The sequence below is a fragment of the Piliocolobus tephrosceles genome, chromosome 5 (genome assembly GCF_002776525.5).
Source record: "Piliocolobus tephrosceles isolate RC106 chromosome 5, ASM277652v3, whole genome shotgun sequence".
NCBI classification, from domain to species: Eukaryota; Metazoa; Chordata; class Mammalia; order Primates; family Cercopithecidae; genus Piliocolobus; species Piliocolobus tephrosceles.
The window spans coordinates 71,800,428-71,814,353 of record NC_045438.1 but is presented as its reverse complement, the minus strand read 5'-3'; the positions used below and the strand labels follow the sequence as shown (position 1 = coordinate 71,814,353).

Here is a 13,926-nt window from a genome sequence, read left to right as displayed (position 1 = left end):
GCAGAAAATCTTAAAAACATCGTAAGACTCTACAAACAAAAAATCTTTCTCCAATCTTTCCTGTAAAAGAACTAAAAAGAAAAAAGTGAAATATTGATTTGCCTATGATATAGAGATCTATATACCCCAAGCATTGTACTCAAGTCACCTTAGCAGCGTCATTATAGTTGGTAAGTTTCCAGCATACTTTAGATGATACAAAAAACCCCAAATGTATGCTTATAGTATTAATGCTCATAGTTCCTTGAAACATATCCACAAATTATTTACTTATAATCTACCCATCTTTCTTTCTTTCTTTTTTTTTTTTTTTTGAGACAGAGTCTCACTCTGTCGTCCAGGCTGGAGTGCAGTGGCGTGATGTCGGCTCACTGCAAGCTCCGCCTCCCGGGTTCACAACATTTTCCTGCCTCAGTCTTCCAAGTAGCTGGGACTACAGGCACCCGCCACCACGCCCGGCTAATTTTTTGTATTTTTAGTACAGACAGGGTTTCACCGTGTTAGCCAGGATGGTCTTGATCTCCTGACCTCGTGATCCGCCCGCCTCGGCCTCCCAAAGTGCTGGGATTACAAGCGTGAGCCACCGCACTCGGCCTAATCTACCCATCTTTTTCTCAAAATGATTAGAAGCTTTCTGAAGCTTCTTGTGCAGTACTGTCTATTTAAAGAGAATGTTTTCTTGGTCTAATTATAAGCATTTAAAAATCTGAAAAGATTCTACAAAAATACACGAAAGACTTTATCTACCATTTGCTATATCAAAACATTTCGTACAAGTATTGCATTAAGGGTTTGACCAAGTACTTCTATCGTTAACTCAGCAATACCCGGACTATTTTCATTGCTAAATGTATTTAAACTCTGCAATTCTAAAACTCATTTGTTTAAATGACACTGACATTCTTTAATACATCACCAACACACTGAGTCCGTGCTTAGTGCATCTACATGTAAACACTCTGCTCCATGGCAATTCTACTTCCTGGCATCATAAAATATTCTTATGTTTTTTCACCTACTACAAATGAGAATCATTTGTTAATGAAAATATAGAACCAGCTTACAGTCATAATACCTTTCACTTAAAATAATTTTTTTTTTTTTTTTTTTTTTTGAGACGGAGTCTCGCTCTGCCGCCCAGGCTGGAGTGCAGTGGCAGGATCTCGGCTCACTGCAAGCTCCGCCTCCTGGGTTCACGCCATTCTCCTGTCTCAGCCTCCCGAGTAGCTGGGACTACAGGCACCCGCCACTGCGCCCGGCTAATTTTTTGTATTTTTAGTAGAGACGGGGTTTCACTGTGGTCTCGATCTCCTGACCTTGTGATCCACCCGCCTCGGCCTCCCAAAGTGCTGGGATTACAGGCGTGAGCCACCGCGCCCGGCCAAAATAATTTTTAATGAAAAATACCCACATCGCTATATCTTCTTTTTCTTCCCTTCCCTTATTCTTTCCTATTCTCAGACTCTACTGTGTGTATCCATAAATGTACACACACATCTTTCTTTTTTTTTTTTTTTTTTTTGATGGCATCTCACTCTGTCACCCATGCTGGAGTGCAGCAGCATGAATCATGGCTCACCACAGCCTCAAACTCCTGGGCTCCAATGATCCTCCTGCCTTAGCCTCCCAAGTAGCTGGGACTACAGGTGAGTGCCACTATGCCCAACTGATTTTTTTATTTTTTGTAGATATGGGGTCTTACTTTGTTGTTGCCCAGGCTGTTCTTAAATTCCTGGCCTCAAGTGATCCTCCTGCCTCAGTCTTCCCCTGTTGGGATCACTGGCGTGAGCTACTGCACTTGGCTCATACATATCTTAAGGTTATCTGTCAATATACTTTAAAAAAATAGATTGAAGATAAAATGCACTTTCAGAATATCTGTGAATTATAGGAAAAATATAATACTAGCTATGTGAAATGTAATATGCTTCTAGCTTATCAGAAGTTGTTACAGAGATTAAGAGGTCAAATTACTGTTTTGAAGTTTAGGCTAAACAACAATCCCACCAATAAACTATTAAAGATTTGTTTTTGTAAATATAGGAAGGTTGTCTAAATGAAGAAAGGCATCTCCATACAATTCATATACTTCTTCCTGTTATTTATGCAGTTGATTACAGTTTTTTTTTTTTTTTTTTTTTTTTTTTGGCTAGCACATATGACAATTGATAAAGCCTACTAGAACATTGTGACATTAATTGGAGTCTACATAGTATCTCACATACAAAAGAGAAGAAAGACTGGAAACTGGGTAGATCAAAAAGACTTGTCTGCTCATTCCTATGGAGTAGTCATTCTATTATTCCTTTGCTTTCTTAATAAACTTGCTTTCACTAAAAGAAAAAAAAATACTTGGGTGTTAAGGAAAATAATATAAAATGAAAGCTCCTGTATTAAAGTTAGAGCCAAGACTATATAAAACAATGGAAACGTATCCACCGGAACGTAGCTCCTTAAAGGTCTTCCTTTCAGGCACACTGAATCACCCAGAATACTTTCAAAGCAGCTGTGCTGGCTACTTCCACTAGGGCAATGGAATATGAATTCAATCTATACTAACATTTACCTTGGAAGACAGATCTTTACATTCTTCCTCAATAGTAAAGAGGAGATATCTGCTATCCTTTTGCGGGAATTGGTAGTTCCTTACCTTGAGGCAAGGTACCTCTAAGATTGTCTATTACTTCTAAAAGTTTGAAGTTTTCAAAAAGAACCAGTAGATGGACAAAGCTTGCTATTCAGGTGGCCCCATCAGTGGTGGTGGTGTTGGTGGTTAGACAGTGAAAGAAGCCAAAAAGCTAACCTAAGGAGGTAAACCTTAAAATGAGAGAGGAACATAAAATGTGTGTGTGTGTGTGTGTATGTGTATGTATATGTGTTTATTGTAGTACACCAATGCAGAAACTATTCTAGTGTGCATTTACCTTTTATTACAGGGTTATCTTATAATTATGATGTTATTCTTCCTTCTCCCTATGGATCAACAATCTGATCTTTCTCTCATTATTTTCAATTGTTGTAGCTTTATGGGAGAATGTGAGGAAACAAATGGTTAATTCATTAGTTTATATAGCATAATATAAAAACTTGAGAAGATGCATAAGCAGTTGATACAAAAAAGGCAAACACTCTACCAACCGGGCACTGTAGAGCGATACAATAAAGCAGTTACAAATATTCAATCATGGCCGGGCGCGGTGGCTCAAGCCTGTAATCCCAGCACTTTGGGAGGCCAAGACGGGCGGATCACGAGGTCAGGAGATCGAGACCATCCTGGCTAACACGGCGAAACCCCGTCTCTACTAAAAAAAATACAAAAAAAAACTAGCCGGGCAAGGTGGCAGGCGCCTGTAGTCCCAGCTACTTGGGAGGCTGAGGCAGGAGAATGGCGTGAACCCGGGAGGCGGAGCTTGCAGTGAGCTGAGATCCGGCCACTGCACTCCAGCCTGGGCGACACAGCAAGACTCCGTCTCAAAAAAAAAAATATATATATATATATATATTCAATCATATTAACAAGTCCCTCTTAGAAACTGGTTAAAGTAATTATAGGCAGACTGTTGAAAAGGGAACCAGAGTAATTAAAAGGAGGTGATTTAAGCATACATTGAAAAACAGGGATTAAAAATATTATTCAAGGTCTAATGGGAATTCTTGGTTAAAAAAATGTAGAAATTTCTGTGAAGTTCTCAAATTTTAAAATAAATTCTCACTAGATCGTGTGTATAATTTTAAAATCCATCAATATAGGACAAAGGGAACACAGTGAAACACAGTGAAACACATTTTTATGGTATATCTGACCTGTGCTATAGGCTGTTTTTGCCTTCTGATGTGATTTTGGGAAAGTTACTTAGTCTTCATCTGTAAAATGAGAGTAATTATTGTACTGCTTCACTAGACTATTGCAGAAAATGGGTCAATTACATGCAAAGCAAGTACAACAAACAGGGCCTGATACAAAGAAAGCCCATTACCACCACTGTCATGACGTTTGCCTTACGGCCCATCATTAAATAGTTATTGTTTTGTTCTTTTTTGGTAGGAGGTACAGGGATGGTATACAGTTCTCCAGATATTCTGGTATAATCTGGTATTTAACATACATTAATTCCAATTTAAATTTGCAAGCATAGGTTTCTAGAAATCTTTTTAATCAGTGTACACTGTCACAGTTCTCTATGTGCATGTGTATGTGAGATGTGTTTTCCTTTCACGAATTAACATCATTTTTCTTATAGTCTTTAAGGATACTGCTACTCATTTGCTGCGGAGCCAGAGGAGGAGGGGAGAGGCTTGGAAGACACCAACATGAACAAGTTGAAATCATCACAGAAGGATAAAGTTAGTCAGTTTATGATCTTCACACAATCTAGTGAAAAGAACCTCAGTAAGTTGTCTATCTCAAAATGACTGGAAGTTTGATGTTGTAACGGGTAATTTTTTCCAAAATCCTGAACTTTATATACAAGAGAGTGTAAAAGGATCACTGGACAGGAAGAAGTTAGAACAACTGTACAATAGATACAAAGATCCTCAACATGAGAATAAAATTGGAATAGATGGTATATAGCACTTCTGTGATGGCCTGGCACTCAATCCAGCCAGCATTAGTGTGTTGATTATTGCATGGAAGTTCAGAGCAGCAACACAGTGTGAGTTCTCCAAACAGGAGTTCATGGATGGCATGGCAGAATTAGGATGTGACAGCATAGAAAAACTAAAGGCCCAGATACCCAAGACGGAACAAGAATTGAAAGAACCAGGACGATTTAAGGACTTTTACCAGGTTACTTTTAATTTTGCAAAGAATCCAGGACAAAAAGGAGCAGATCTAGAAATGGCCATTGTCTACAGGAACTTAGTGCTTAATAGAAGATTTAAATTCTTAGACTTATGGAATAAATTTTTGTTGGAACATCATAAACGATCAATACCAAAAGACATTTGGAATCTTCTTTTAGACTTCACTACAGTGATTGCAGATCACGTGTCTAATTATGATAAAGAAAGAGCATGGCCTGTTCTTATTGATGACTTTGTGGAATTTGCACACCCTCAAATTGCTGGGACAAAAAGTACAACAGTGTAACACTAAAGGAACCTTCTAGAATGTACATAGTCTGTACAATAAATACAACAGAAAATTGCACAGTCAATTTCTGCTGGCTGGACTGAACTAAAGATCAATTCTCACAATTCAGACTGAGGGTTGGGACAAAACTTTAAGGATACATCTTGGACCATATCGTATTTCATTCTTCTAATGGTGGTTTGGGCTTGTCTTCTAGTCTGGGACGCTCTAAACACTTATAATTCCAACATTGTGGATTTCATCTTATATCGGTGGACCATCCTACTTTATTCTCGCATAAGTCCTAGAAGCTTTATGGTGATTATTTTGAGGTTTCCATTCTCACATAAAGCACAATGCTGTCTTCATTAGAAAACAGGTGGCATAAGAATTAAACATATGAACATCACAAAACAATTTATAAGAACTGCTTAAATATATGCTTTGGGCTAGTTGCAAAGACTATGCTAATAGCACTTCCAATAAGGGTGATATATTTAAGTATACTGGATCTAGAATGGTATTTTGGTTTGGGGGGAATTTTTTTTTTCCTGGCAAATCATGTAAGTTGTTGATGTGACTCGAGTATCTGATGAAAAAACAATGTCAGAATAACAACATGAAAATTTTTTAGGATAACTTGGTGCCTACCTGAAAAATGTATTGTATTTCAGACTCTTGATTTCAAAAGGTTCACAGAACTAGTCTGAGCTTACCTTACCCATGTTTATATATAGTTGTCCTACGGGGAGCTTTTATTTAGAAAATGTCTGCATAATGTAAGATTCTACTCCTGTCCACATTATGCACTACATAATTGGACTTCTTGTGCTTTTGAAATGCTTATCTGCCTGTCACATAAGTTAAACTATTTAATTTGTTTTGAATGTTTTGGATTGCTACACAACACAATATTCTAAATTTAGGCATGAGGGTTTATTTTTTGTTTTGTTTTTACTCTTTCTTTGTCATTGCACTACGGAACACAAATGAAATTCTCTTAATTTATAAGAAGACAGTAGGAGTTAAATTTTGAAAATGGTTGTGATGAACCATGAAGTTCAATCTTTATAATATAAGTACTGCTCTTTCAGACAAATAGTCCATTTTTGATGACTTCTTATTTTGTTGAAATTGCTTTAACTGCTAATCACTGTGGTTGCCAAATATTTACTTCAGGAGCAAAGATTTTCAAACAAGCATACACGATGCAAAATACCAATCTGGTTTCTAGTCTGTTTACTGTTTTTGTTTCATTCAGATTAGCTCAGTTTTCTCATGAAAGCAGAATGCTATCTTGTGTGTGTGTATATATATATATATATATATGTATGTATATTTTATTACAAGACCCATGAGCTGCTTTTATGCTGAAAATGGTCATTTCTCTGTTCACTTACTGACACTCAAAGAAGGGTTCTTTGCTTTCTAAACATTTCCGTAAGGCAGGCTAGAAATGTAATACTTCAAATGTTAGATGATTATAGTCTTTTGATAAGAATAGATTCTGCTTGGTATATCCAGGCACTCTCTAAGGTCTAGGGTTGATATTAACAAAGAAATGTACTTTAGAATAGCAGTACGTTTTATGCAAATATGGAAATTATTTTAAGAAACAATGACATATTAAAACTGCTTTTCATTGACATGATTTTCAAATAGACTAGAAAGCTTTTCCTATAGACATATTAATATTTCAATCATAACTTTAATTCAAGAATATAGTTTTACCAAAAGAAAAATTTGAAAATTTATATTCAGGCTACTGGAATTGGTTATTAAAAGCAAAAGGAAAAAGAAGAATCTTGCTGCTTTCAGTATTACCTCATTTCATTTTTATAAATATAAAGAGGAATTTTAATTATAAAAAATTTTTAAAAGATATATGTGTCTATATACGTATATGTACTGTTTTGTTTCCTGTCTTGAAGATTTTAAGTAATGGTTATTGTTTTCAGACTGATTAATTCACATATGCTGTGTTTTGAAATAAGATCCCATTAGCTGTTTTTTGTTTTTTTCAATATAAAGTGTTTTCTTTAAAAATCTGATATCGGTTCATGGCCTAGTGCCTTGGATTTCACATATTTTTCTTTTTAAATGCAAAACCTTTTCAACAGAATAGTGTTTGTCATCAGGTTAGAAATAAACATTTATAATTACTGTATAATTATAAGCAAAATTACATAAAAGCTTTGAATATAGTTACGGAGCATTAAAGTTAACGTTGTTCACTATGATGGCATCTTAGAATTAAACAAAACTTTTACTAGGGCTGAAAAAAAAGAATATTGCTGCTAAAGTCCTTTAAAATAAATCTTAAAATACCTACAAGTGTTTTGATCTAAAATAAATCTTAAAATATACACAAGTGTTTTGATCTGTTAAAATGTAGGCTGCAGGCTTGATAACATGAGCTGAAGGGCAAATCTAGCCTCTATGACTTCTGAAAAAATACTTTCCCAAATTAACTCAGTAAACTGACAGCACAATTAAACTTGGAAACACACAGCCCTCTGCTTCTCAGATCACTGAGTTCAGGCTCCATAAGCCATGGTTTCTCTTTTGGCATAACACATATGAAAGTTCAATTACTGGGAAGTTTTGAAGTACATACCACATATAGGAAGTAGTGAGAGTGACCGAGATAAAAACACATATTCTTATACTATTTGGCTTAGTATTGTATTTAGATGTTTTTCATTTAAATGAAGATTATTTTTTAATTTGCAGACTGGTGGCGCTTCTTAGAAAGGATCAGAGATATCAGAGCAAGAATAAAAGTCCTGGAATCTCCATTTGGTTTCAGCACAAATTGCCTCAACAAATCGCCTTTAGCAGAGCTATTTAACTTCTCTGAAAACCAATTGCTTTGTTCTTTGATAAAAAACAGTGTCAGGGCTAGGTGTGGTAGCTCACGCCTGTAATCCCAGGAGTTTGAGACAAGACTGGGCAACATGGCAAAACTCTATCTCTACAAAAAACACAAAAAAATTAGCCAGGCATGGTGGCTTGCACCTGTAGTCCCAGCTACTCAGGAGGCTGAGGTGGGAGAATCCATTGAGCCCAGAAGTCAAGGGTGCAGTGAGCCAAGATGGTGTCACTGCACTCCAGCCTGGGAGACAGAGCAAGATCCTTTTGCCCAGGCAAAAACCAAAAATCAAAAATCAAAACCAACCAACCAAACAAAAACACACAAAAAAAGGCAGAGAGGTACTCAAAACACTAGACATTTATCATTAGTTCTGGTTTTGTCACCAAATTTGAAAATTTAGGCAACTCACTTAAATTTTTGATACTTTTTACTTTTAATTTTTCCATTAAGAGCTAACATGAAGCTTTTCTTTGGTATATCCAGCACAGAAAGGCTGTCATATCACTTACTACATTTTACAAATACATTTTATAGTTAATATGATCAAGAAGAGGATTTCAAAGGTAAAGGGCAAGGACAGTCAATTCCATAATTATGCAACTTACAAATTAGAATATTCTAAACAGATCTTAAAAATTGAGATATGTACAGTAATTTTAACATTTATTTTTGTTGAAGGGGATAGCAAAGGAAATGCTAGTAACAGTAAAATATTAAAAGTAAAAGAAATTTTGGTCAAACATCTCAAACCAAAAAATGACACAAATGCCCTTGATACATAATTTGAAATGGGATAGGAGAAGCAAAGGCAGGCTGTATTGTAGACTCTGACTTCAAGCCAGGAGGAATAATTCTACTACAACTACGTTTTTCTTTCGTGAAAGACTACTAGAACATGAGTAGTCAAGACTACAGAGTTTTCATAACCTGGATGATGGTGCAAATAAAAGGTATGCTTCTATGAAATAAAGGGAATAGTTAAGTTACTATGATAAAGCAATGAAATAAAAGAACTACTAAGAATGAAGATATTAAGACCTATTTCTGAGTCCTGAAATTTTTGTTTACTTTATAAACATTAACTAAAGCACTACTCTTCTAAGGTGTTAGCTTTACTCAGACACCAAAGGTTAAGTGACTTGCCTATGGCCTTATACTAAAATGGCAGCAGAGGAGAATTAACAGTCAGAACTGGTGGCAGATTCCCATCCACAGTTCACAAGATCATGCTGATGTCCCATGAGAGCAGTAGTATAATTTTCAATCAGCCAGCAGAGTTGCAAACTGCTTGAACCAGTACTTTCTTTCTTTCTTTTTTTTTTTTTTTTGAGACGGAGTCTTGCTCTGTCGCCCAGGCTGGAGTGCAGTGGCGGCATCTCAGCTCACTGCAAGCTCCACCTCCCGGGTTCACGCCCTTCTCCTGCCTCAGCCTCCCGAGTACCTGGGACTACAGGCACCCGCCACCACACCCGGCTAATTTTTTGTATTTTTTAGTAGAGACGGGGTTTCACCGTGTTAGCAAGGATGGTCTCGAGCTCCTGACCTTGTGATCTGCCCATCTCGGCCTCCCAAAGTGCTGGGATTACAGGCTTGAGCCGCGGCGCCTGGCCTGAACCAGTACTTTCTAAGGCCAATAGTACCCGTGTATCAAATGAAAACAACAGGGTACAGAATTAGAACTGCCAATCAGTCATTCTCTCCAAGTTTCCCACCGGCAACTCTAATATTCTTTCCTCTTTATGGCTTGTTTACTTTCATACAATTTTGTAGAGAAATTCCAAGAGTGAGAGGATTCAGAATATGAGCTTTTTTTTTTTTGAATGGAGTCTCACTCTGTCACCCAGGCTAGAGTGCAGCAGTGTGATCTTGGCTCACTGCAACCTCCGCCTCCCGGGTTCAAGCAGTTCTCAGCCTCAGCCTCCCGAGTAGCTGGGATTACAGGCACCTGCCACCACCCCCAGCTAATTTTTTTATTTTTAGTAGAGGTAGGATTTCACCATCTTGGCCAGCCTGGTCTTGAACTCCTGAACTCGTGATCCACCTGCCTTGGCTTCTCAAAGTGCTGGGATTATAGGCATGAGCCATGGCACCCAGCAGAAGCTGGTTTTCATCTCTTTACAATGTAGCTTCTTTCCAGGTGGCTTCCGACAAGCCAAATCAAACATTTAAGATGGTCAAAACTAATGCTTATAACTTAAAATAGAGGAAAACTGCATACACAAATGTCTAATAACAGATAACTCACTAAATAAATTATGAAATTTTATATGAGGGAATATAGCATAGCCATTACAAATTATTCTTGAGAACAATATTTAATGCTATAAATTATTAGGCATTTATAAAATAACATATTTCTATAAGAAAAAAGTGAGTGTGTGTGTGTGTAAATTTACCAAGAAAAAGTCTCCAAAGAAAAAAAAGAACTGTACACAACTACTGCATTTTAGTTAGTATCTGCTTTTTGCAAGAGAAAGGGTTGGTAATTCTAAAACTACATCAGTGAATATTCTAGGATGGAGGAGCTAAATAAATATATCTTTATTAACAATATTGTGATACCTTACAGGTAGAAAGAGGAGTTATTAATAAAAAAGGAGGAAGACTAAGTGAACCCTTTGGTCTTAGATTGAAATACAAGGTATAAGAATGATAAATATAGGTGTTTTTACACACACATACACATGTCCATGAGAGGTAAATGGACATGCAAATAAATATAAATGTCTGTGTATACATACTTACATTTCCTTGTTTTGTACACAGAGAGGGCCTAGAAGCAAAGACTCCCAAGTAGCAGTGGAATGCAGCAAGTACCCAGATTTTCTATTTTTTGAGACAGGGTCTTGCTCTGTCACCCAGGCTGGAGCACAGTGGCTTGATCATGGCGCATTGCAGCCTTGACCTCCTGGGTTCAAGCAATTCTCTCACCTTGGAACCCCCTACCGTCCACCACCACACCCAGCTAATTTTTAATTTTTTTTTTTTTTTGTGGAGATGGGGTCTTGGCCTCCCAAAGTGCTGAGATTAAAGGTATGAAGTACTATGCTCAGTCCAAATTTTAGTTTCTACAACCATCTCTAATAAAAAGAACCAAGGTTCTTATAAAAAGAAATGGCTGATTCCAAGGCTGGGGTAGGGACAGCACAAGATGCCAGAATGCAAGGTAGCATTCAAGAAACACTGGGGTGAGTCTATACTTATATAAATAAATAACTGAATAAAGTAAATAAATGGGGAAGAAGGGAAGTTCTTCCTTATCATATAATTCCAAGAATGATTAAAATAGAAATTCACAATAGTAATTGTTCTGGGCAAATATCACAAATGGATGCTGCAAATAATGTTAAAAACTATGACAAGAAACAGAATATTTATATAATCTCAAAGTTATTTTCCAAAATATATTTATTAATTACAAAAAAAAAGTAACTCTGTAGTGAAGAAGGCTGGCAGACATCACCTCAATTGTATAAAGTCAATATCATTGCCACACACATCTGTCATAAGCCTCCTGATACGATACACTAAGAGGACAAACCATCACTGCTGTTGTATTCTTGACAAAGAATACCACAAACTTAAATGTAATCATAACGGGCAAATCCAAACTGTGGGAAAGTTCCATAAAATAACTGCCTGGTACTCTTCACAAGTGCCAATAAAGACAAGAAGGCTAAGGTGACATGACAACTAAATGCAACGTGGGATCCTGAATTGGATCATGGTACAGAGAGAGAAAGGGCAATTATTGGGATAAAATTCATATTGACAAAATTTGAATAGGTCTGTAGATTTGTTAATAGGACTGGACCAACACTGAATTAAGATGTTAACTTTTGGGGAGGCTGGGTAAAAGGTATAAGAAAATTTCATTGTAGTGTTTTGCAAATATTTGTAAGCTTGAAATTATTTCAAAACAAAAGTCTAATTTAAAAAAATTAAAAATTCATTAAAAAAAGAAAAGAGCCTCATATTCATGTGGGTGAAGGTATAATTACTATGAATGACTTTAATTTTAGTATGCTGCTTTTCCACATTACCTACAATGAAGTGTACTATTTTTATAATTAAAGAGAAAGTGATTTCTCTTTAGATGCTATTTAGAAGGATCAACCATATTTGAGGAATATAAATATTATCCCAGACTCTGTATATAAGGATATATATATAGATATATACTATATAAATATATATACAGTATATAAAAATATCTAATAGAGGCTAAAAAGTACCTGGCTGAATCCTTTTCCTTAAAAGTAAATTTAGAAACAGACTCCTTTAAGAAATTTCCTAGATTATTATCTAGTTTTTGAATCATTATTGACTGAGTGCTAAAAAAGAATCAATGAACTGATCACGCAATATAGGTTTTAGAAGTAATCTACATACAAAAATTATAACGTACAATCAAAATATCTGTAAATATAAAAATTTAATTTATCTTGCCATTTCTCTTCAACCCTTTCTGACCCCAAAGTTCATTAACAAGTCAGTGTTTGAGAGAGGAAAGGAAGTTATAGGAAACACAAATGAGTATCCAGGGCAACAGCTAAAACTTTAGGACCTTTAACCTTTGTGAAGTGTGACTAATAAGCAGTAGCAAATCACCTTCCTCAATAAGTAAACCATGTGTTAGTTACAAAAGAGTGTAAAAACATGTTATATGTTTATTATAGCCTTACTTTCCTTCCAATTTTTGATAACTTGAGCTTACTCTATTTTTTATAGTACTTCTAGTTTCTAAAACAATAAAATTGTTATTTTTGATAATAAAAAGGCTTGAGGTTAATTTTAAAACATTCAAACATTTAAGAACAGCATAAAGAAGAAATTAAAAATCACCCCAATTCCTGCTACCCGGATACGGCTACTGTTAAACTTTTGGTGGACACCATTCTGGATCTCCTCTCTGGGTATATATTCATACATAGATATGGACATTCTACACAAATGTAGAGTTCATAAATGGAATTGTAATATTTTGTAGTATTCTAATAACCTGAGAGATACTTAGGTTATTTCCAAGCCTTAACTTTGCAAATCATTTCATAATGTATATTCTTGTATATGTATTTATATAGACTAACTTACTCTACCTTTAAAGATCTTAAATCTTTTGAAAATTTTAAAAATGGGTTTTTATGAAAAAAAAGGTTTAAAAACATGTCCGAAAAAGGTATAAAGTAGAAAATCAAAATCCTTTATAATCGCAATCCTTTAGCTATTCTTCCCCCACCAAAACCAGCTCCTCTGACAATCATCCCCCAGTAATGTTAGCTCCATGCTTCTAGTTGCTATGGAGAAAAGCCTTGAAATCATCTTTGGTTCCTTGCTTCCCTAAAAACCCTTGTTCAATTCATTAGAAGAGTCTGTTAGTTCACCTTAGAAAAATATTTAGTATCTGACCAATTTTCATCAACCTCACCCATTACTAACTTGATCAAACCACCATAATTTTATTGTCTAGCACTAGAGCACTTAAGATATAAAAAGTTCATTGATGTGGTTTCAGATTCCACATAGCAACTAACCTTCAAGAAATATCGCTTGTCAGGTTCTAGTGTAGCATTAAAGAAGAATACCCACAATTATCTGAAAAGGCTATAAAAATACTCTTCTCTTTTTAAACTGCTTACCTCTCTAGGCTGGATTTTTTTTCATATATTCCACTAACACATCCTATTGCAATAGACGTTTTACGTTGATTGTAAAAGAAGATATATAAACCTAGTTGATATCTCCTAAGTTGGATATTAAAGATACTTGCAAAATGTAAAAACTACCATACTTCTCACTAATTTTTTTTTTTATTGTTTTAACCATCTCTTTCGACCTTTTTTACAATAAGCCTCTTGGATATTCCTTGAATATACCAAGTAATTTCCTACATGAAAACTTTCTTAGTGTTTGAATACACACCTGCAGAGACCCTATGGTTTACTCTCTTCTTTCATTTTTAGTTAAATGTTACCTT

General features: G+C 35.7%; 1 protein-coding gene and 1 pseudogene across 1 annotated transcript in view; one reads left to right on the top strand and one right to left on the bottom strand.

Moving 5' to 3' along the window:
• ASCC3 (activating signal cointegrator 1 complex subunit 3) overlaps positions 1 to 13,926 on the bottom strand; it is a 389,336-nt gene that overhangs the window by 19,212 nt on the left and 356,198 nt on the right. The gene's annotated exons all lie outside the window — the stretch shown is intronic.
• Positions 4,312 to 5,237, top strand: LOC116418797 (annotated as a pseudogene).